Below are 24985 nucleotides of genomic sequence, written 5' to 3'. Positions count from 1 at the left end.
TTCAAGAAACCAATGCATAAACAGTAGTCTTTCGATTTTAATTTCAGAATCAGATTTTTCATATCCTTGTCAGAGAAGAATTCTAAAATCTGGGATATACAAAATTTTAATACATAACTGAGAATTCAATATTCAAATTCAAATAAAATGGCTTTAAATAAAGGCATTTATTTTATGCACTACTCTTGTTCTAACCATCTATCTGATTTTAATGCTTCCTCACTTTAATACTGTATATTTCTTTCTGTCAGTTTTGAATGGCACTCTCACCAGCTCTTTTAAGATCTGAGTAAAGGAATTAAGAAAAGTTTCTGAGAGAAGGTTTTGTATGTTTCTGCTTTACTCACTTGTCTGAAACTTGAAAGACATACTAAGCTCCACATCCATGTTTTTTACCATATTTCATGTACTGAGACCGCTCCCAAACTAGAGGATATTATAAAATCTAAAACGAGATCTCAGGCAAAGAGTGCTTTCTAGTTCCATAAACCATGTCATTCTGCACAATAGCATAAATTATACTAAAAATCACACAACAAACTGTGCACACTTCTTTAGTAGAAGGCTTTACCAACAATGCACAAAAAATAATGCAAACTTCTGAAGGTAATGTTCTTTGATAAAAGATTCAACTACATCATGTTCAGACATTACTTTGGACTGGCTTGAATCCAGTTATTCAGTGATAATTAGCTCCTCTTGTGTTGCAGGAAGTTATCCCCAGGAAATAACAGATTATATAATAAGATCCCTGGGATGCATAACTCTTAATTTAAGCTCAAAAAAAAACATATTTTATATTTTACTCTAATAAAAATATTTATTTTATTTCTTTAATAGACAAGTGGACATCCTGTAATAATTTCATGGCCCTAATCTTTCTGTTCCGTGCTTACATATGCTTTCCTTTTCCATGTTATTTAATAGTATCCTTACTGGGAATGTTAAAAAATAAGTTGAAATATTAGCAGTGTGGTCACTGAAATAAGTGTCAATTAAAATTACAATTCAGTCGGATTATATACAAAAATAACATACTTCTGGACTCAAACAATACAATATACAGATATTACATATTTTATGCTCATTTTCATTTTTTTTTACCTTTCTGTTAGGTGAAAGCAATACTCAGGCAATGAGCTGCCATATATTTTGTTGTTTTTTTTTTTCCTCACAGAGAGGTAATTTTAAATGGAAACATTTATTTCCAGTTGGGTACCTTCTCACAATAAAAAGTTTTTAAAAAAACCCTCTCATTGTGTTTTTTACATCCAATGTAAAATCACTAGATTTAAATGCTTTTAAAAAATAATGATTCTTTCCATACAAAGAAGTTTATGAAAAGTGGAAATGTTAGCTCGTGGAAAAGAGATGAATGAATACAATAAGTCTTTTGTTGGAGGGATTTATGATGTATATTTAGCATCTTAGACAGCATAATAAATCACTGCCATAGTCAATGTGAAAAATACATTAGATGCCATTTGTTTTTCATCAGCCTATCTGCTTTTTTTTCAGATGTCATTTTCAAGATTTATACATAAGCTTTATTTCATATTACAAAAAGTCTATTACTGATTACAAAGGAACTCTCAAAGATGACATTGTTCTTTTAAATTTTGGGAATGCTCCCATGCTAACTACCAGCTTCATTGTGAATCATTGACAAAAGATAGGAAGTAAGGCCAACGAGAGTACAAATAATGATAAATGCAAGTCATCGCAAATCCCTCCATGGCTGAATATCATATATTGACATTTTCTCTGTAGGTGGAACTGGTAGAGCCACACCAAACATTCCTTTTAATTTTATAGAGACTCATGTTCATCATATGTTATGTAAATTGTGGAACTCACTGAGTGTTTCCTTTGTCCTGCACAGCCGCAGTGTACCATAAACTTCGAATGGTTGTATTCTGTCAACATAGTATTATTCTATGTGTAATAGTATATTTCAAATCATGTTAAAATTTGAAATAGTTTCGATGATGCAGATGATGATGAAGAGGACCACAACTATGGACAGATTGTAGTTTAAAATTATTCAGGCCAGGAGAATCTTCTGGTATCCTAACTACAAATCAAAATATCTAAATGTCTTCCTGATGAATGGTATGAAACCCAAATGTTTGGGCCAAAACTGGCTGGAAAGAATATTGTTCAAAGAAGCAAATACTCATAAATGCTTTTGCATTATCTTTCCATATTAAATAATATTTTACTAACTTCCTGCTTGTGCCATTTATTTCAGAGGCAGATAATTCTCACCAGATCAATCCAAGGATTAAAGATAATTTTTTAAACCCAAGTTTTATTCATTCCCATTACAATTGAGTTGCTTTTAATACTCTGCTGATTTAAATATTTTAGAGCAGCTATTGCAAGGTTAATCATGTTAGTCTTTTTAATAATGTATTAATACATAAATTTCATTTAAGCCAATGTCAAATGTATTTAAAATAGGGGGAGCTTGATAAACTGTATAGATTACTAAAATAATGATACTTTTCAATTATGTTTATTTTTCAGCAGCGTTATTGTTTAAAATGTTCCAAGGTGCACATTTTAAAACCTATACTAAACAAGTTTTTTCCCCATGGGTAATCAGAGAGGTATTTAGAATTTGAATTTTGCCCATTCAAATTGATTTAAAGTGTGAATCAGTCCTTGGTCCTCTGGGTGCATTTCCATTAACACAAAAATTACATTTAAAAATGTTGTGTCCTCTTCTACCAAGGCAAATCAATGTGCTTGCATTTTCCCTGAAGGCCAACATAAATGCAAGAATGCAATTTTAGGAGTGAAGGACCTCTATAAACAATATTCTGTTTCCAATTTCGGGAAGGTGAAACCAAAAGATTGAGCATGTTAACCTTCTGAGCATCTTAATTACTTTTATGTTAAAGAAATTACCATTTCTGTTGTGAACATTATATAATCCATGAATATAACACGTGAAATAAAATAATAGCCCCAAATCTGTGCACAAGTACTGATGACAAAATACAAATATTTTATTTGTATACATTAACATATATGTGTATATTTGTATTTCACCAAATGTCTTGCAATATGACCTATTAGATCTATGTGCATTTAGAATCTAAGGGTGAAGTATACTGTAGTCCAGTAGGAAAGTAGCACCTGAGAGATTACACACATATCTTGTCACAGGTGTCCTGCCATAATTAATTGCAGCACACAGAAAATCTAGACCTATTAGGAAACTGAAAAGCCACAGTCATTTAGAGCTTGGACAGGATGTAACAGTTATTGTGGGCCAGAGCACTCAGTTGTTTTACAAACATTTAACTTATTTTCTTCTTAGAACTTTCATCACATGTGTTAGCTAATTTAAAGTTGAGGAAAACGAATCCCAGAAAGTTTAAGTAATTTGCACAAGAGTCCCCATGTAGTGATAGGCTTGTTATTTAAATCTACCTCTGGTAATTTGAAGTCTGTTCTGCTTCTGTACCTACTGCTCTATATCTGGACATACCTAAATTATTGCCTAGATATATAAATTACTGCTTCCTCACACATATGTCAACATCTTTAACTGCTACAAATCATTAAGTGGTAGAGCTAAATAGAGGTTTTAAGAGTATTTAACTGCTCCCTGATGTTTTTGCAGATGGGAAAACTAAGGCCAAATAAAGTCATAGGATATTTCTAAGACAAAATAAGTTTTAGTAGAAGAGACAGACCTAGAAGGCAGGCCAGTCAATACAAATTTTTGTGTATAGCAAAAATGTCTTCAAATAACCATTTTCTTCATGTGTATGAACAAATCATTTAACATAAATCAAGTCACACACCTGTATGTATGGCTATGCTTTAGATGAGGTAACTTGCTGAAAGATTAGTTAACATGCCATATACAAACTTGATTTCCATCTTGTCAGGTCTGACTGACGTTCCCTCCATCAGATGTGTAGTTTTTGTTCTCATAGTGAATGCAGAAAGAATCCAAAAAATCACTGGCAACCTTTTCTTAGAAATGAAGAAAATATTTGCATATAGATATTCAATTCTTTTTTCTTTTTTGTCTTCTCGGCCCTGCTTTCTCATTGAATTATTAAAAACCTACTAAAGAACGTGGCCTTCAGAACTTGATGCAGCATGGTAATTGTACAGCGGGACTTGGTGGGCAACTGAGAGGCAAGCTGTTTAGATATGGAGAACATTCCAGAGAAATTTCAGTGAAGACAGGATTCTTGCTACCAAGGGGATGGGGAACATCAAGAAGCTGTAGGCATTTTCTAGGTCATGGCGAAGGGGCACCATTGGAAAGACATGGTTTGGAGGTGGTATGAAGAGGAAACAGTTTGGTGAATGAGTGCGGCAGAGAAAGCTATTGTGTTTTACAGTTCCACCTGGCACACATGGTTGGAATGAAATATTATTGAAATTTTTGTCTAATAAGAAACGATGGCATTGGAAGGATATTAGAGGACACTGCCATTCTACAATTGCTGGGCACAGATAATATATGACAGTGCAGCTGAAGAGGGTGTTTTCTCAGAATGTAAGTAGCGGTTCTCCTAGGAGAAAGCAAAGCAGCATGCAGGACAATGGCATTTGTACACAAAGATCACACCTTGCATAACTCCAGGGAGTACTTTTCCATAAAGACCAGGAATTATACAACTCTGACCTCCCTGGGAGTTGACATACGAAGGAGAGCACAGTGCCAGTGTGATTAAAAGCCACCTACGTTATTCTGGAATTACAGGACAAAATAAAGATGAATAAATTTCATGTGGATTTTTTAATACACTACCATTATAAAAATATAAATAATAATATAATTGACTATTATATTAATGAGTTATATTTCAAACTATAACAAGTATAGTAGAAGGAACACATGCATTTCAGTATTACTAATATGATTTATATAAATTTTATTCCATACACATCTGAAATTAAACTATAAATATAGGCTATGGTACCTCTGAAAATAGGAAAACAAAAAACTAAAATGAAAAGCTTCAGGGTGCTGGCCACTATTAAGAGATATAAACAGAATTAACTATGCCTTTTTGTATCTCTGTGAGTAAAGTAGACTCCAACTAACTGGAAGATCATGTTACTAAAATTAAATTTATTACATTTATTACGGATTTTTAGGAAAAGCTCAAGTTTTTAATTTAGTTAAAAAGACATAGACTTACAACTGCAATCTTATTTATTCTATGTAATAACCTTTCCATTTTTTATTTTTTACCTTAATTCTACTCTATGAAATACTTTATCCCAAATAGCTACAATAATTCTATGTGCTTTGATTTTTGAAAACATTTCTCCATTTCAGCATCACTTATGCAGCATTAGAATGTCCTTTTGAAAACCCCAATGGGAATGAGAAATATTATCCCACACTTATTAAAATTATTCAACTGCAAAAATATTATTAGCTTTTATATTTATTTTGCTTTGATATTTATATAAAGCCTAGTAACACAGGATGCAATTTTATATTTTTAAGTCACAAAATATGTATCTTTAGAGTGCTTAAGAAATGTTAATGTTTATACAAATCACCTGTGGAGCTTAAACCGAGGATCAGTGTGGATGGTACTTCTGTTTTGATGCTGATCTTTGGATGATGATTGGAGTTGTAAGACTTCAGAGGATAGTGATCAACCAATAACTTGCATTTTCTCTATGAAGCATATATGAAGATCAATATTACTATAGGCCAATGATTTGATGTGAAAAGTTGGGTTTCAATCTGCTCATTCTAAATTGCTTTAGCCAAGTTACAGACAATGAACTCTGAAGGTCATTTCTATGAACAAATATATTAATATTACCTCCTCCTGACCATGCCTATCACTTAAAGATCCATCAGATCCATTGCAGGATACCAGTTCAATAAACTACTTATTACCCTAATCTTTATAAGTCAAGAATAAAACATAAAAGGGTATTCAGGTCATTAAAATAATTTACATTTGGTTTTCTTTCACCTATATTCTTACTTTTAAAAATAACAGACCATAGAGATACAGTATAGAGATTTAAAAATTACTATAAAATAAATACCCATGTAAATACTGCCGTGTCTGCACATACTGTCTCAAAATTTTGTCAAGAATTAAAGCATTACCAGCACACCCAGTACACCCTGCATGCAACTTCCTGATCTCATCTCTCCCATCTTTCAAAAGTTAACATCAACCTGGTATTCGTGGAGATTGATTTCTTAGTTTTCCTTTCAATTTAGCAAACATGTATACATTCCTTAAAAATATAGCTTGCTTTATCTTTATACATATTACATAAACAGTTCATTAATCTGATGTACCTTGGTCTAACAATTTTCCTTTAATAATATGGCTACAAGATTCATCAACATTTTTACTCATAGCTCTACTTCATTAATTTTTGTTATTCAGTATTATTCTTTTGTATACATAAAACTATAATTTAATTATTGTTTGGCTGCTGAATAATTGTTTTATCAATTTATGGCCATAGCAAGTAATCTCACAATAACTATTTGTCAACATATGTCCTTGTATGGGTGTGTGAGACAGAGTTTGTGCATGTGTGTGTGTGTGTGTGTGTGTGTGTGTGTGTGTGTGTGTGTGTAGCAATTATATAAACCCAGAAGTAGAATCTTTGGGTTATAGGTTATATATTTCTTCAGTTTAATAAAATTCATAAAGAATATTTGCCAAAGTGGTATTTAAGCTTACATTACACAAAGAATATATGAGAGTTTTTGCTGCTACTGTCAACTTTTAAAATTTTTACCAACTTTAATCATATCTCATTGTGATTTTTATTTGCATTTCCCAAAATACTATTGAATATCCAAACTTTCAATATGTTCATTGGCCACCTAGATTTCTTCTTTTTTTAAAGTACAGTTCAAACTTTTGTTCGTATTAATTTCTTTTGGGCTATCCATTTTTTTTCCTTATTATTTATAGTAAGTTTTTATTAATTTTAGGTATGAATGCTTTTCACTGATAATCACTGCCCATATTTTCTTCTAATTTTGGTTAGATTTTTCTCTATGTCTCCGATGCTCTTTGATAAACAGATTTAATTGTTAGTTAACCAAACTTGCTGTATATTTTTCAGTCAAGTGCGTTGTTTCTCCATTTAAATGTAGTCTCTTCTCTTCATTCAGAAGCTCTTACCATTAATTACAGAATTATTTTCTAGAGATTTATTATATAACCTATAGTCAAGTGGAATTTATATTGTGTATAATTATAATTAAGGAAATTTTTATTTTTCCACATAAATGTACAGTAAACTAGTGTCAGTTATTAAAGTTACAGTTTTTTCACAATCCTGCAGTGCTATTTTTCTTTGAATCAAATTCCTGAGTATGCCTAGGCTTTTTCTAACTCTCTATTCTGTCTGTCCCATTAGTCTTTGTGTTGATTCTAACATCACTACACAAGTCTCTTTTTTATTGTATTTTTTTAATAATTCTGGTTATAAGGTAGAGATATTTCTTCAAATTTGTATTTCTTTATTACATTTATCTTATTTATTCATAGTTATTTATATTTCTATGTACACTGTAAGATCAGTTTGACAATTTCCACAAAATACCCTGCTGACATTTTGATTTGGATAACTTTGAAATCTATAGTCAAGTTTTAGGGGACATGTGATCAACCAATAATGAATTATTGAGTCTTTTCATCTGTGGATGTATTTGCCACTTGTCTCCATGTATTTTTTATTTTATATATACGTATATATTTCTTGAAGATACATTTGAAGGAGAAAAACAGGATTGAAGAAATACCTCAACCTAATAACAACATTTATTAAGACATACATTGGTATGAGAATATAACTCACTCTTAATATTAGACTAATCTGTTCTCTTAATATTTACTTGGAATATATGTTTATCAAATATGGATATAGCATGTTTATATTTTATATGTGAATCTGTATATTAATTTTATTGACTCATTTTTCCAAAGTAAATTTTTTTTTTGAGAGGGCATCTCTCATATTTATTGATCAAATGGTTGTTAACAACAATAAAATTCTGTATAGGGGACTCAATGCTCAATGCACAATCATTAATCCACCCCAAGCCTAATTCTCATCAGTCTCCAATCTTCTGAAGCATAGCAAACAAGTTCTTACATGGTGAACAAATTCTTACATAGTGAATAAGTTCTTATATGGTGAATAGTACAAAGGCAGTCATCACAGAAACTTTCAGTTTTGGTCACGCATTATGAACTATAAACAATCAGTTTTTATACTTGATTTATATGTGAATCCCATATTTCTCCCTTATTATTATTATTATTATTAATGTTATTTTTTTTAATAAAATGCTGAAGTGGTAGGTAGATGCAAGATAAAGGTAGAAAACATAGTTTATTGTTGTAAGAGAGCAAATGTAGATGATCAGGTGTGTGCCTGTAGACTAAGAGTTAATCCAAGCTAGACAAGGGCAATAAAACATCCACGGATGCAGAAGATTTCTCTCAAAACAGGGGGGTGAGGTTCTAAGCCTCACTTCTGTTGATCCCCAATTTCTCACCTGATGGCCCCCCTGCTACTGTGCCTGTCTTAGGTTGTTCCTCCCTTGAGGAATCTTACCCATCTCTGGCTAACCAGTCACCTTCCAGGGCCATACAGGGAAATGTAAAGTTGGTAAGTGAGAGAAAAGCAATACTGCTTGAAAAGGTTAGCTTTTTACTTCTTTGCAGATTTATGCCCTGTGGCTTTTATGCCCAGTATTTGTCTTGAGGTATCTTTACCACTTGGAAGAATTATGATACTCAGTAAATTCGATATGAGGCATGAGTTCTATTTAAGGGTTGTAATTAGGAAGGAAGAGGAAAAGCTATAGAAGTAGCAGACGTAAGAAAACATGGGAAGATTGATTATTTCTTTGACATATCTTCTTGTACAGTAACTTAAGCATGTATAGGTTTTAAACTACTAATTAAATTGTGCACACACATTAACATAATAGGAATACAGTTACATAACCAAAGCAGACCTATAATTGCCAACCATCTCCAGTGAAACCAAGAAAACCAGTTAGGCATCCTAGGCATTTGTGAAAATTTATCTATGATATGATGGATATTGTCCAACTGAACTTGAACAGTCTGAGAGAAATCAGACAAATTAAAACAACCCATTCTGGGAACTGTTCACATCCCGTATGTTCTTTTAACAGTAGATAGTCTGTAGTTGTAAGATTTTGGAGCGCTACAACTTGCACTTCTCCTAATTCTTGGTTGAGTTCCAACAGTATAGATACAGTCAAATTTGTTGTTTTACTGTATGCACAGGCCAGCTTAGATATCTCCTTCTTCATTCCCATGGCAAGTCCAGGAACCGGTGGGATGAATGCAACTACAACTGTAGCAGGGCCTGGATCTTTGTTGAGGTTTTTTGATGATCATCTACTGGTATGAGTGTTCCAGAGAGTGCTGATGTTGGAAGTTCTTCTTCATATCGTATCTTAGTTCATTTTCTGGGTAGCCAAATTAGGCTTTGATCCTCTGTATAAACACAGACACTTTGCTCACACTTTGATATGACTTTTATACCATTGTGTAGAACTCATTGGAGGTCACCACATAGGAAATGCTTTTTTTTTTTTTTAAAGAGAAAGGAATATTATCAGGAAAATGTACCTCCATAGCCGATCATCTGACACACTTTAAGTGATTAAAATTAAGGATATTTAAAGCATGCATTAATCGTTGATTTACAGTTAGTTTTATCCTATCAGGGAGTAATCCCCCTTTTCCTTCTTTCTTTTTTTTTTTTTGTTATCATTAATCTACACTTACAAGAAGAACACTATGTCTACTAGGCTCTCCCCTATACCAGGTCCCCCACACAAACCCACCTAGAGTCAACGTCCATCAGCATAGCAAAATGCCGCAGTATCAACCCTTGTCCTCTCTGTGCTGTACAGCCTTCCCCGTTCTCCCACCATCCCCATTATGCATGCTAATCTTAATAACCCCCTTCATCTTCCCCCCCTTATTCCTCCCTACCCACATATCCTGCCCAGTCCCTTTCCCTTTGGTACCTGTTAGTCCATTCTTGGGTTTTGTTGTGATTCTGCTGTTATTTTGTTCCTTTAGTTTTTCCTTTGTTCTTATACTCCACAGATGAGTGAAATCATTTGGCATTTTTCTTTCTCCGCTTGGCTTATTTCACTGAGCATAATACCCTCTATCTCCGTCCATGTTGTTGCAAATGGTAGGATTTGTTTTCTTCTTATGGCTGAGTAATATTACATTGTGTATATGTACCACATCTTCTTTATCCATTCATCTACTGATGGACACTTAGGGTGCTTCCAATTCTTGGCTATTGTAAATAGTGCTGTGATAAATATAGGGGTGCATCTGTCTTTTTCAAACTTGATTGCTGCATTCTTAGGGTAAATTCATAGGAGTGGAATTTCTGGGTCAAATCTTAAGTCTGTTTTGAGCATTTTGAGGAATCTCCATACTGCTTTCCACAATGGTTGAACAAATTTACATTCCCACCAGCAGCGTAGGAGGGTTCCCCTTTCTCCACAGCCTCGCCAACATTTGTTGTTGTCTGTCTTTTGGTTAGTAGCCATCCTTACTGGTGTGAGGTGATACCTCATTGTAGTTTTAATTTGCATTTCTCTGATAATTAGCGATGTGGAGCATCTTTTCATGTGTCTGTTGGCCATCTGTATTTCTTTTTTGGAAAACTGCCTGTTCAGTTCCTCTGCTAATTTTTTAATTGGATTATTTGTTTTTTTGTTTGTTCAGGCATGTGAGCTCTTTATATATTTTGGATGTCAAGCCTTTATTGTATCTGTCATTTACAAATATATTCTCCCATACTGCAGGGATCCTTGTTGTTCTAATGATGGTGTCTTTTGCTGTACAGAAGCTTCTCAGCTTAATATAGTCCCACTTGTTCATTTTTACTGTTGTTTTCCTTGCCTGGGAAGATATGTTCAAGAAGAGGTCACTCATGTTTATGTCTAAGAGGTTTTTGCCTAGGTTTTTTTCCAAGAGTTTAATGTTTTCAAGACGTACATTCAGATCTTTGATCCATTTTGAATTTACTTTTGTATATGGGGTTAGACAATGGTCCAGTTTCATTCTCCTACATGTAGTTGTCCAGTTTTGCCAGCACCATCTGTTGAAGAGACTGTCATTCCACCATTGTATGTCCATGGCTCCTTCATCAAATATTAATTGTCCATATATATTTGGGTTAATGTCTGGGGTCTCTAGTCTGTTCCACTGGTCTGTGGCTCTGTTCTTGTGCCAGTACCGAATTGTCTTGATTACTATGGCTTTATAGTAGAGCTTGAAGTGAGATCCCCTACTTTATTCTTCCTTCTCAGGATTGCTTTGGCTATTCAGGGTCTTTGGTGTTTCCATATGAATTTTTGAATTATTTGTTCCAGTTCACTGAAGAATGTTGCTGGTAATTTGATAGGGATTGCATCAAATCTGTATATTGCTTTGGGCAGGATGGCCATTTTGATGATATTAATTCTTCCTAGCCACGAGCATGGGATGAGTTTCCATTTGTTAGTGTCCCCTTTAATTTCTCTTAAGATTGACTCATAGTTTTCAGGGTATAGGTCTTTCACTTCTTTGGTTAGGTTTATTCCTAGGTATTTTATTCTTTTTGATGCAATTGTGAATGGAGTTGTTTTACTGATTTCTCTTCCTGTTGGTTCATTGTTAGTGTATAGGAAAGCCACAGATTTCTGTGTGTTAATTTTGTATCCTGCAACTTTGCTGTATTCCGATATCAGTTCTAGTAGTTTTGGAGTGGAGTCTTTAGGGTTTTTTATGTACAATATCATGTCATCTGCAAATAGTGACAGTTTAACTTGTTCTTTACCAAACTGGATTCCTTGTATTTCTTTGTTTTGTATGATTGCCATGGCTAGGACCTCCAGTACTATGTTAAATAACAGTGGGGAGAGTGGGCATCCCTGTCTAGTTCCCGATCTCAGAGGAAAAGCTTTCAACTCGCTGGTCAGTATAATGTTCACTGTGGGTTTATGATATATGGCCTTTATTGTGTTGAGGTACTTGCCCTCTATTCCCATTTTGCTGAGAGTTTTTATCATGAATATATGTTGAATTTTGTCAAATGCCTTTTCAGCATGTATGGAGATGATCATGTGGTTTTTGTCTTTCTTTTTGTTGATATGGTGGATGATGTTGATGGATTTTCAAATGTTGTACCATCCTTGCATCCCTTGGATGAATCCCACTTGGTCATGGTGTACGATCCTTTTGATGTATTTTTGAATTCGGCTAATATTTTGTTGTGTATTTTTGAATCTACATTCACCAGGGATATAGGTTTGTAGTTTTCTTTTTTGGTGGGGTCTTTGCCTGGTTTTGGTATTAGGGTGATGTTGGCTTCATAGAATGAGTTTGGGAGTATTCCCTCCTCTTCTATTTTTTGAAAACTTTAAGGAGAATAGGTATTATGTCCTCCCTGTATGTCTGATAAAATTCCGAGGTAAATCCATCTGGCCCGGGGGTTTTGTTCTTTGGTAGTTTTTTGATTACCACTTCAATTTCGTTGCTGGTAATTGGTCTGTTTAGATTTTCTGTTTCTTTCTGGATCAGTCTTGGAAGGTTGTATTTTTCTAGGAAGTTGTCCATTTCTCCTAGGTTTTCCAGCTTGTTAGCTTATAGGTTTTCACAGTATTCTCTAATAATTCTTTGTATTTCTGTGGAGTCCTTCGTGATTTTTCCTTTCTTGTTTCTGATTCTGTTGATTTGTGTTGACTCTCTTTTTCTCTTAATAAGTCTGGCTAGAGGCTTATCTATTTTGTTTATTTTCTCAAAGAAGCAGCTCTTGGTTTCATTGATTTTTGCTATTGCTTTATTCTTCTCAATTTTATTTATTTCCTCTCTGTTCTTTATTATGCCCCTCCTTCTGCTGACCTTAGGCCTCATTTGTTCTTCTTTTTCCAATTTCGATAATTGTGACATTAGATCATTCACTTGGAATTGTTCTTCCTTCTTTAAATATGCCTGGATTGCTATATACTTTCCTCTTAATACTGCTTTTGCTGTATCCCACAGTAGTTGGGACTTTGTGTTGTTGTTGTTGTTGTATTTTTCCATAAATTGTTGGATTTCCATTTTGATTTGGTCATTGATCCATTGATTATTTAGGAGTGTGTTGTTAAGCCTCCATGTGTTTGGGAGTCTTTTTGCTTTCTTTGTACAGTTTATTTCTAGTCTTATGCCTTTGTGGTCTAAAACGTTGGTTGGTAGGATTTCAATCTTTTTGAATTTACTGAGGCTCTTTTTTGTGGCCTAGTATGTGGTCTATTCTGGAGAATGTTCCATGTGCACTTGAGAAGAATGTGTATCCTGTTGCTTTTGGATGTAGAGTTCTGTAGATGTCTATTCGGTCCATCTGTTCTAGTGTGTTGCTCAGTGCCTCTGTGTCCTTACTTATTATCTGTCTGATGTTTCTGTCCTTTGGAGTGAGTGGTGTGTTGAAGTCTCCCAGAATTAATGCATTGCATTCTATTTCCTCCTTTAGTTCTGTTCCTATTTGTTTCAGATATGTTGTTGCTCCTGTATTGGGTGCAGATATATTTATATTTGTTATATCCTCTTGTTGGACTGAGCTCTTTATCATTGTGTAATGTCCTTCTTTATCTCTTGTTACTTTCTTTATTTTGAAGTCTGTTCTGTCTGATACCAGTATTGCAACACCTGCTTTTTTCTCTCTGTTGTTTGCATGAAATATCTTTTTCCATCCCTTGACTTTAAGTCTGTGCATGTCTTTGGGTTTGAGGTGAGTCTCTTATAAGCAGCACATGGATGGATCTTGCTTTTTTATCCATTCTATTACTCTGTGTGTTTTGATTGGTACATTCAGTCCATTTACATTTAGGGTGATTATTGAAATGTATGTACTTATTGCCATTGCAGGCTTTAAGTTTGTGGTTACCAAAGGTTCAAGGTTAGCTTCTTTACTATCTTACTGTCTAATTTAACTCGCTTGTTGAGCTATTATAAACACAGTCTGATGATTCTTTATTTCTCTCCCTTCTTATTCCTCCTTCTCCCTTCTTCATATTTTGTGTGTTTTGTTGTGTGCTCTTTTTAGGAGTGCTCCCATCTAGAGCAGTCTCTGTAATATGCCTTGTAGAGGTGGTTTGTGGGAGGCAAATTCCCTCAACTTTTGCTTGTCTGGGAATTGTTTAATCCCTCCTTCATATTTAAATGATAATCGTGCTGGATGCAGTAGTCTTGGTTCGAGACCCTTCTGTTTCATTGCATTAAGTATATCATGCCATTCTCTTCTGGCCTGTAGGGTTTCTGTTGAGAGGTCTGATGATAGCCTGATGGGTTTTCCTTTGTAGGTGACCTTTTTTTTCTCTCTGGCTGCCTTTAATACTTTGTCCTTGTGTTTGATCTTTTCCATTTGAATTATTATGTGACTTGGTGTTGCCCTCCTTGGATTCCTTGTCATGGGAGTTTTGTGTACCTCTGTGGTCTGAGAGGCCATTTCTTCCCCTAGTTTGGGGAAGTTTTCAGCAATTTTTTCTTCAAAGACACTTTCTATCCCTTTTTCTCTCTTCTTCTTCTTCTGGTACCCCTATAATGTTGATATTATTCCTTGAAATTAGTCACTCAGCTCTCTTAGAATTCTTTCATTCCTGGAGATCCTTTTATCTCTCTCTTCATCAGGTTCTCTGCATTCCTGTTCTCTGTTTTCTAGTCCATTAACGGTCTCTTGCATCTCATCCATTCTGTTTTGAAGTCCTTCCAGAGCCTGTTTTATTTCTGTATTCTCCTTCCTTAGTTCTTGTATATTTCTCTGCAAATCCATCAGCATGTTTATGACTTTTGTTTTGAATTTTTTCAGGAAGACTGGTTAAATCTATCTCCCCAGGTTCCTTCTCAGGGGAAGATGTAACTGATGCCAAAGCTGTCTGGGTTAGTCTTGTCTGGATCAAATTTTTTTGCCTTTTCATGTTGATAGGTGCTATTGACTGTCAGCTGGGAGAGCCAAACTTTCCACTTGTTACTGGCCTTTCTTTACTGGGATAACTGTGACCCCTACTGGCTTGTGTTGGGCAATTGCATGTAGACTGGGTCTTTGTGTCTTGCCCGGCCGGTATGGAGGAAGCTCCCTTGCGGAGGGCGTGTTTTGCCTTAGGCTGCTTCTCTGCTATGGCCACGCCCCAGAGGGGTAATGGACGGGTGGCTCTTTGGCTGTTTACCTCTGTGAGGGGTCTCAGAGCTGTTGCCCAGGGGGTTAGTGCACCCAGGTCTCCTTGGAATTTACAGCTGCTGGACTGTGACCTGGGTTGTTTCCTCCAGCTCTTGCATACCTGTCCCCTTAAGACTTTCAAAAAGCACTTGCTTTTCTTTGTCACAGGGGTATCAGCTTTGGGACCCACTCAGAGGTCTTGCTGCCCTGTTTCCCTAGTTTCCAGAACCCCACGCATGCACTGTGTCTGAGCTCTGTTGCGGTTGGCTAGGGCTGGGTGTTTAGCAGTTCTGGGCTCCCTCTCCCTCCCCGCTCCAACTCCTTTCTTCCCACCAGGAGCTTGGGTGAGAGGTGCTCGAGTCCTGCCGGACTGGGTCTTGTATCTTACCCCTTTCACCAGGTGCTGGGCTCTTGCACTTGTGGATGTAGTCTGGCTGTTGTCCTGTGTCTTCTGGTCTCTCTTTTAGGATTAGTTGTATTTGTTGTATTTTCAAAAATATATATGTTTTTGGGAGGAGATTCCCACTGTTCTACTCATGCCGCCATCTTGACTCCACCTCCTCAAGTCTAAAGTAAATTTATACTTGCATCCCTGGTATAAATAAAACCTGGTCAATTATCATTGCTCAATAATGTATTTTTCTACATCATCTTTTTTTGTAAAGTTATACCTAGTTTGTTAATATCTCAAAGACTTTGGTTTTAATGTTTACAAGTGGCACAAAATCATCCTTTCTTATATTATGCTTGTTGGGTGTCACTGGGAAGAATAGTAAGGCTCTCTGAACTAGCTTAGGCTGGAAGCAGAGCCTGACGCAACTGTTTAGATTTTGTTTATGCAAGAATGTGATGGAAGAGCAGGTGTGAGGGCCAGACTGTGCCAAGGATGAGAAAAGTGAGCCAATAAAAAGAAACATTTCAGCACTGAGATGGCTACAGCCAGGAAAATAGGCTGCTGAATTGGACAGGGCTCTCCAGGAACCCCTAGGACATGACATTTGTCTCATAAATATCTATCCACTAATGGAAAGGCAAAGGGATTTTCCATTTGACCTTTTAATTAAGCAGCCAAAAATTCCTTCAGCCCAAGGTTAGAGCCTTCTTTTCTGAAGTCTGACATTTAGCTCTGCCATGATTCTTGGACGCTGCAGAGCCGAAGGGTGCAGGGGACCCATACACGTGCTCTGTTAGTCCTCCTGCCATTCTTCCTTCAGTTAAAAAATCTCCATAATATCTGTCTGTGGCTGTCTTTGGCTGTTCATTTTATCTACATGACAACATCTATCTCAACAACTTAGAAAATGGAGGAAGATAAATCCCATGAAATTCAAAGGAAAAAAGAAATCAATGATAACAAGAACAGGAATTAAGAGAATAGATAAAATTGTACAATAAAATCAACAAAGACAAATTTTTTTTGCTAATATTAGCACTTATAAAGCATTGTTAAGACATGACACAATATTTTTTACCCCTGGTAAACTGTCTGATATAATGTTTACAATTTTTAAATGGCATTAATACAATAAGTGTATGATTAGAAAAAGGTAAGCAAACCTTTTTTTTTTGTGAACAGAAAATTTAGGTTCATTGTATGATCAAAATGGTGATGATATTTCCATAATATTTGGCATCAGTCCAAGCATGATTTCTATTTCAATGTTATAATAAAGATTTTATGTTTCTATTTGGCAGTATTTTCTTCTTAAGTTTTCTTTATTCTCTGAAGAAATAGCACAGTTCCTTGACTTTTAACTATCAATATAAATTCTTATATCAAAAGAGCATATTATGTTCTACCTCAAATTCCTAGGGTAAACATATGTGATAAAGTCAGTTTAGGGGTGTTTCAGATACTCTCCCCAGTCCTATATGCTTGAGGAATTGAGAGTAATAAAGAAATGCTAAGATGAAATGAAAATATTACTTAACTTGAGAAAAATATAATTATTTGAAATAAATGTGCATTTAAAATAAGTGAGGATCATCTCACTTATCTCACTTAAAATTTTCTGCTAATTTCACTTGATTACATTTTGGAAAGAGGGAAACATATCACTAGATATGTTATGAATGAACGATCTTGTGTATCAAATTTCTTTTTAAAAGATAATTATAAGATTTATGTACATATTTCTATTTTTTTCTGTAGATTTTTAGTAATAAAATTTGTAATTATCCTAGTAAAGAAATGATGCCATTTTACATGTTGACATAAAACATTAAAGCTTTTAATTTCTCTTACCTTAAAAAGAAAATTTAATTATTTGGTATTTTTATTGTTCTGGAACTTTTTTATTGAGATACGCATAAATATGAAAACTGAAATTTTTCCTAAAGTGGCAATAATTTAAAATCCATTGGTATGTTAGTCATTTATTTATTTTCCACATTGTTCATTATTTAGCACTTTTTCTATTAGTTTTTTATATGTTATCATGTATCCAGTTACTATACATAAGCTGATTCGGGTGGTTCTCTATTATGACTACTATGACAAAAGAAATTTTTAATTATTTATATTTTTACATCACAAAAATACTGTCTATTCACAAGTATTGATTGGTTTTAGTGTTTATTTCCATTAATCACAAAGAAAATTAATTTGTATTTTGTTGAATACTTTTGTCTTCCTTTATAATTAAATTGCTTAAAATGGCACTGTTTCTCATAACTGTTTTTAATTTGTTAAGAATCATTTTAGCTATACTAACATTAATTCATTTGATCCCCATCTGAATTTCTCATAATAATTTCTACAGTATATTTTGAATCTTTTTTAATAAGTCTTTGAAAGTTTGAAAACTCTCCCATTTTAACCAAATGTGAACATGTTTATAAAAAAGTAATTTTAATATTAAGATACCTTGATTTAAAAGGCAACCAAGTTTAAAGGAGAAAAATAAACATATAATAAGGAATTATGTCCAAAATAAATGAGCTAAAATCTCAAATTTAATTCAAATACTTTTAAAGAATTCATTAAATTGGATGAGTTTTACTTTTGTTATGAGAATAGTGCTTTTTTCATTATTTGCTTGAGAGATTCAATTTTCTACTTCAAAAGAAAATTATTTCCATTATTTTTGAAGTAATATTAAATTCAACATCATGAAAACAGGAATTTTCACTTAACATGTAAAAAGATTTAAATAATTGTAAGTTAAACTGATGAGGTGGTACGTAATTTTACATAAGTTAACTTAAACATGCCATTTATCTGCTTAATAATAATGACTAGAGTGGCATTGTTTTTTGGAATTTTATTCTCCTCTAAGACTCAAAAGCATTGTAATTACTGGTTTTGGGAAAAATTACATAAATAGGTACATTGAAAATGGCATGCTCTATCACTTTGGGGCATTTTGTGATAAAATGTAAGCATATACTTTCTCAATTTGATTGTGTATAATCAGGCTTTGCTTTTTCATTATCTGAGATGAGGCCTAGGAGATTGCATTTTAGAAAAACAACTCCATAAAATTTAGGAGCTGGTGACTTATAAACTGAGAAACTGACAAATGTTCTATTTTTCTTAAAGTATATTTCCATTCAGATTCCATTGATCAGTAGGGCCATTACACAGATTTTAAAAGGTAAAAACAATATTCAATACCAAATGTCTTTCATTGAAATGCTCAATAATAAAATATTCAGACACTTACTTTTAAAATTAGTCTATAGATTTATATTGTCTTTATGCTTAATAGTGATTAGGAATTATAAGTGTAATCAAGGTCATGAATATCACCTATAAAAAAATTTGTCAGTTTGCATTATGTACAATCTTAATGAAAAGTAAATATAGTATTTTCTTGATGGTTTTACTCAACTCAAACTTCCATGAGTGTGCATTAATGGTTTCATAAGAGCTATTAAAATAATAAATAATTATTACTTTAGTCAATTTGACCAAAAATTTAAACTTAAAGACAGGTCAGAAATAAAGAGCATACACCACTAAGACATTGTTCCAATTTACAACTTTAGCAGTTAGATATATAATTTGCTATAAGGAAATACAGAGAACAGTAATTCCACTACTTAAAGTAATTTTACTTTAAAGTGCACTGCACTATATATTCTGTTTTTAATATAAATTCATACCTATTTCAAACTTATTTAATATACAATTTCTAATCATCAATGACAGTAAAATATTCTCAAGAGATATATTAAGTATAAAAGTTAAGCAAGTATTAAAAAATGAATTTCTAGTGCTGTAAAAGCTAACTTGGCTGAAAAATAATTCTTGTAGTATTTTAGTTAATAGAAACAGTAAAAATAGCTTTACTGAAGAAAACCAGCTAACATGTATAATTAAATATATAATAGGCATATTAAGGATAGCTGGTAGTGATGGCTCAGAACCCATTGACTCATATCAATATTATTCTTACAATTACACTTAGATATAATTATTAACTATTCATAATTATTAAGATGTACTAGATAATTCCCCAGTTACTTCCATATACATTATTTTCATCTTTATTTTAGTATAGCATTATCACTCTGATGTAAGAAATAAGAAGGCTTATATTCACTGGGATAATCTGGAGTGACCATCATCACTTTGTAAGTGGGACGTCTAAGATCCAAACAGAGGTTATCCAAATTCAACTCCTATGATTTTATTGCAATATTAGTCAAATTGCTGTTTTATTTTCACTATCACAACTGGCCCAGAAACAACTGGAAATTTCAAGTTAAATGAACACAAGTCAAATTACCTGTTCTCTGCTTTATCTCCCAATTTTTTCTTGTGCAATTTCCATCCATATCTGGAAATATCTGTGTTGCCTTTATTCACAAATGCATGCATGTGTATCCTGCTTAAAACTGTTTCCTCAGGACAATGTTTCTTTATCCTATGAACTCACTTAGCAGTTTTTTTTTCCTTTGTCCATTTTCTTCTTATCTCTTCTGATACTGAAAGTTTTTGAGAGTCATGATTTTTCTCTCTTACATAGGAGAAGTCTCGATGTGATATGTGTGTTGGGGAAAGAATGACTATAAGTCTAAACCATATGTGTTAGCATGGCTAAGATTTTCATGTTTCCAGTGGTCAACGATTTTAGTTTAAAAAAAGTAATTATAGTTACCTTTAACTATAATTATAATTGATTATAGTACTTAAGAGAAATTGTGGTTTTGTTCAAACTTTATGACATTTAGAAGTAATTGTAAAAAACACTCCAGGACATCAAGTGATCTCAATTAATTTCAGCCATCCTTGCAATTACAATTTAGCTCTTTTGCCACATATATAAAAATATATCCCTTCATGTACCTTTGTCAATCATGCCCAAATAATAAATACATAATGTATGCTAAAACTATTACATAAAAATCAGGTAAATATTAAACAAACTAAAAATCTGAAAATAAATTTAGGTCTTAGACTGTTCCTTGTTGATTAAAACAAACACATTTATGGATACATTGAGAGGCAAAATAATAAACTACCTGTAATTTTTGTTGCTAATTCTGGCAACTCTCATAGTATAACTCTCATAGTATACTTGATAGTATACTATGTTGACAGTGCAGTTGCTAACTTACAGTGTAAGCATACACATATACGTACTAATTGCAGATGTGCTCTGTGAAACTATCAAATAATAAAGAAATAACTTAAAATCTGTTCACAGAGGATTAATCAATGTGAGGATGTTTGTAATATTCACCACGGATCTTTAAGGCTAATTATCCCTTGAAATTTGATTTAGTGAAATAGACAGATGTCTGTGGTAGTAGTTTTTATAAAAATAAAGTATGCTTGTATCTTAATTATTTATTTATACACAATTATATAAAAGTTGTCATGCTCTGATACTCCACAGATGAGTGAAATCATTTGATACTTGTCTTTCTCTGCCTGACTTATTTCACTGAGCATAATACCCTCTAGCTCCATCCATGTTGTTGCAAATGGTAGGATTTGTTTTCTTCTTATGGCTGAATAATATTCCATTGTGTATATGTACCACCTCTTCTTTATCCATTCCTCTACTGATGGACACTTAAGTTGCTTCCATTTCTTGGCTATTGTAAATAGTGCTGCCCAAGAATGAACTAACAGTTAACTAAGGAAAGGGACTGGGGAGGAGGAGTGGGAAGAGAGGAATAAGGGGAAAAAGGGGTATTATGATTAGCACACATAATGTAGGGGGCGGGGCACAGGGAAGGCAGTATAGCACAGAGAAGACAAGTAGTGACTCTACAGCATCTTACTATGCTGATGGACAGTGACTGTAATGTGATATGCTTTGTGGGGGGGACTTGATAATGGGGGAATCTAGTAACCACAATGTTGCTCATGTAAGTGTATATTAATGATACCAAAATAAAAAAAAGAAAAGACTAGAAAAAAAAGTTGTCTTGTTTACCTAAATGTCAATCTTTATTTCTCAAAATGAAATAAAACTTTGTGTGAGCCTGGGGCAAGTCAAAACCAATACTCTCTGATACCATAATGTAGAGCATAAAGATGCAGTCACTGGACTTCCTCTAGACCTCCATATGTTTCCAGGGATGTTAATTTCATAGGCAAGGGTGGCTTCATACATGTACAACCTGCATGGCCACATAAGCCCCTACACTCAGAAGGCTGGCAGGCTTGATTGATTGCTCCTCTGTTGCCATCTCAAAATTCCTAAAAGTTTTTAAATAAGAGGTCCTGCATTTTCAGTTTGCACTCAATCCCACGAATTATATAGCTGATCCATGTGCTGTGCCAGAAGAAAATATTGTAACTGGTGCTTCAGGAAAACTTTGAGACTCCTTGCCCACAGTGGTATACCCCAGGCAACCAAGCTGAAAGCTTTTATCCTTCACTCAACCCTCAATCTGTAATATCAGAAATCACTATATTAGTTATAGATTATACTCAGCTAATAAATAGCCAAAGATTCTATTATATTGATTTTTAAAGTATCCATTTGTATGTATCTTATTACTTTAAAATGGCTCAAAAAGACTAAAAGTAAAATGATTTATAAGAATAATAGTTGAAACACTAGCAAAGTTAAAGCCAGATATGACAATATTATTTGATAAAAAAATTAAAGGATAACCTTTAAATGGACAAAAAAGACATTATAACTGTAAAATTTTTTATTTAGCTTAGATGTAATTTAAAAAGTCTTTGAATCTTATGATATGAATGTTGACAAACATTTGAAGAAGATTTTATTAATTTCAGTAGATTAGGAGATTTTAATAGAACTCATCTAGAGAAAGTAATTGTAAGGATTGGGAAGATTTTTTGAAAAACAATTTAGAAAACCCAGTCTAAGGTGTCTATGATCAAAAGAGAAAGAATACAAATTATTTTCAAGATTATATGAACTAATTACAAAAAATGTGCAATGCATTTAGCTAAAAAGAAGTGTTTAGGGAAGTGCCAAATATTTGATTTAATATAGCTCTAATGTCAGATAAAAAAGCAATGTAATTAAAATCCTACAGTAATCAGTGTCAGAACACCAAAATAATAATTGTTGCAGGCAACAACCATTGATGAATGCTCAAAATAGTGAGCATAATATTTAAGGAGAAAGAGGGCACTTGCATAACCTTAAAGCACCTCCCCTCAATTTATACATTACAGTGATGATTTTAACATATGAATAAAATTCTTTCATATTCTGCCCTTGAGGAGATGGAGTTCCACACCAGCCTCTTGAACTTGAACTGGATTGAGTTACTCCTTTCAAAATATTGAATGGAAAGGGAAAAATACTAACCTCAGAGTGGAGAAAGCTTATAACCACTTAAATTAAGTGATCAAGGTTCACATTAGTTGTGATAAGTCATGTTGATATCATGCACCTCCTGATATGATGTGATGAGAAGGGGAGTAGGAAAAGTCCCTTGTATGAATGGATGAATGAAATGATGAATGAATACATAGATATACATGCATATGTACATGCATACAATCTCCACTGATCTATTATGCACAGACACCATGCACCAGCTGCTCATTAGTGTTTCAAATAATTAAAAGAATAACATATCAAAATGTAGTAAGTGATCCAAATTCATATTTCTAAGGGAACTTTTTTAAACATAACACATACAAAGTGTATATGTTATAAATGTACACAGTTCAGTGAAGTTATTTATACAGTGAACACACCCATGTAACCACCTTCCATATCCAGAAGTAGATATTAACAGAATCCCAGACTACATCTTCATAAACACAGTTATTGTCCCCCAAGGATTGTACTTCATGTTCTTGTGATATATAGATAGTTTTAAAAGATTTTAATAAGCAATTGTGTTTGATGTCCACCATCATTTTGTTCTGAAAGTTTAACTTTACTTTGTTCCTGACTTGATTATTAATAGATTCAAAAGTAATCTGTCTTCAGTAGTACACACAACATTTAATATGACTGTTAACTTAGATGTGAATCTATCCCAGACTTTCTGTGGAGGTCAGGCTTTCCATGGAGCTAAGGGTCTCAAGCTATTAGGTAAATAGCTTTAAAAAAACCTAAATACATTTCCACTTTATCTTGCTATATTAATTTCATACTTTATATAATCTTGCACATATAATCACAAAAGCAATAGGTGAAAGAATTCATGAAAATATAAAAACATGAGAGATAACCCTGATTTAAAATATTAAATGTCAAGAAGGATTGTTTTAAGGGGACTGCAAAAACATTATTCAGAAATGTAAATCCTAGATCTGCATTTGAATGCCAATGATCAGATTAAAAGTATTTAAATTTATATTAAATGTAGTCTATTACTTGAAAAATTCTTTATTTTGAATAGTATAGACTTGGATTATAATCTTTAGTTAACTTCTTACTCAGTAACTTTGAATAGTTACTTAATTTGAGCCTTGGCTGCTTATATTTAAAATGGAGGTAAAAACAATTCTATTTCATAGAATTGCTGTAGGTTTTAAGTAAGATGAGAGATAACTTTAATACAGTAGTCAGCCCATTTTAAGTTTTCATAAGTGCTGTTTATTATCAGTCATACTGTTATTACCAATCTCCTGTATAATTTTAACCAATGCAACTAAAATCAGTACCCAGTTCTTAAATGTTTCTGAATTTGAAATCCACACAAAAATAAGGAAAGAAAAATATATTTTATTTTATTAAATCGTAGTATTGAATAGCCAATTGTAACTTTAATATAATGTTTTCCCCAAATCTTCATGTTGTGAAATTATGGATAATATATAGTCAAGAGGGCACAGCTATGTTTACATCAGGGTCTCTTAGTTTATTCCTTCTTTTTCACTTGGCATTTTTATGAACTCTGACAAATTTATCTTTTTTACAATAAAATTAGAAAATCAAACATATGGGTTTTTAATGTGAATATGTCAATGTTATAAATTAGTCTCCTTAACAAAATTCCACATTTGGGGTATAATCCACAATAACAAATCAAAGGAATAAACTTTAAAGTATCATAACCATTTTACTATTGTTATTATTTCTCTTACATGAGTAGTATCATACTATCCCATTTAATAAATAGTGAAAACAATGTTTCTAGCTATAGATCAAATTCTTTTTTAAATAGCTAAATATTCTTTTCTTTTATGGATAAAACCATTTATATTTTCAGCTGAAAACATTGTTGCAACAAATTCCCTTATGCATATTTCCCCCTACTCTCCTCTATTGCTAAAAAAGTAGATAACAAGGAGACTATGGGACAAGAAATTAATTAATTTTAATTGTCCGTTTTCTGATTTCTCCATTGAGAGGTA

Source organism: Manis javanica, chromosome 5, assembly GCF_040802235.1.
Source record: "Manis javanica isolate MJ-LG chromosome 5, MJ_LKY, whole genome shotgun sequence".
Taxonomy (NCBI): Eukaryota; Metazoa; Chordata; class Mammalia; order Pholidota; family Manidae; genus Manis; species Manis javanica.
The sequence above is the reverse complement of the archived record's forward strand: the minus strand, read 5'-3'. Positions refer to the sequence as shown.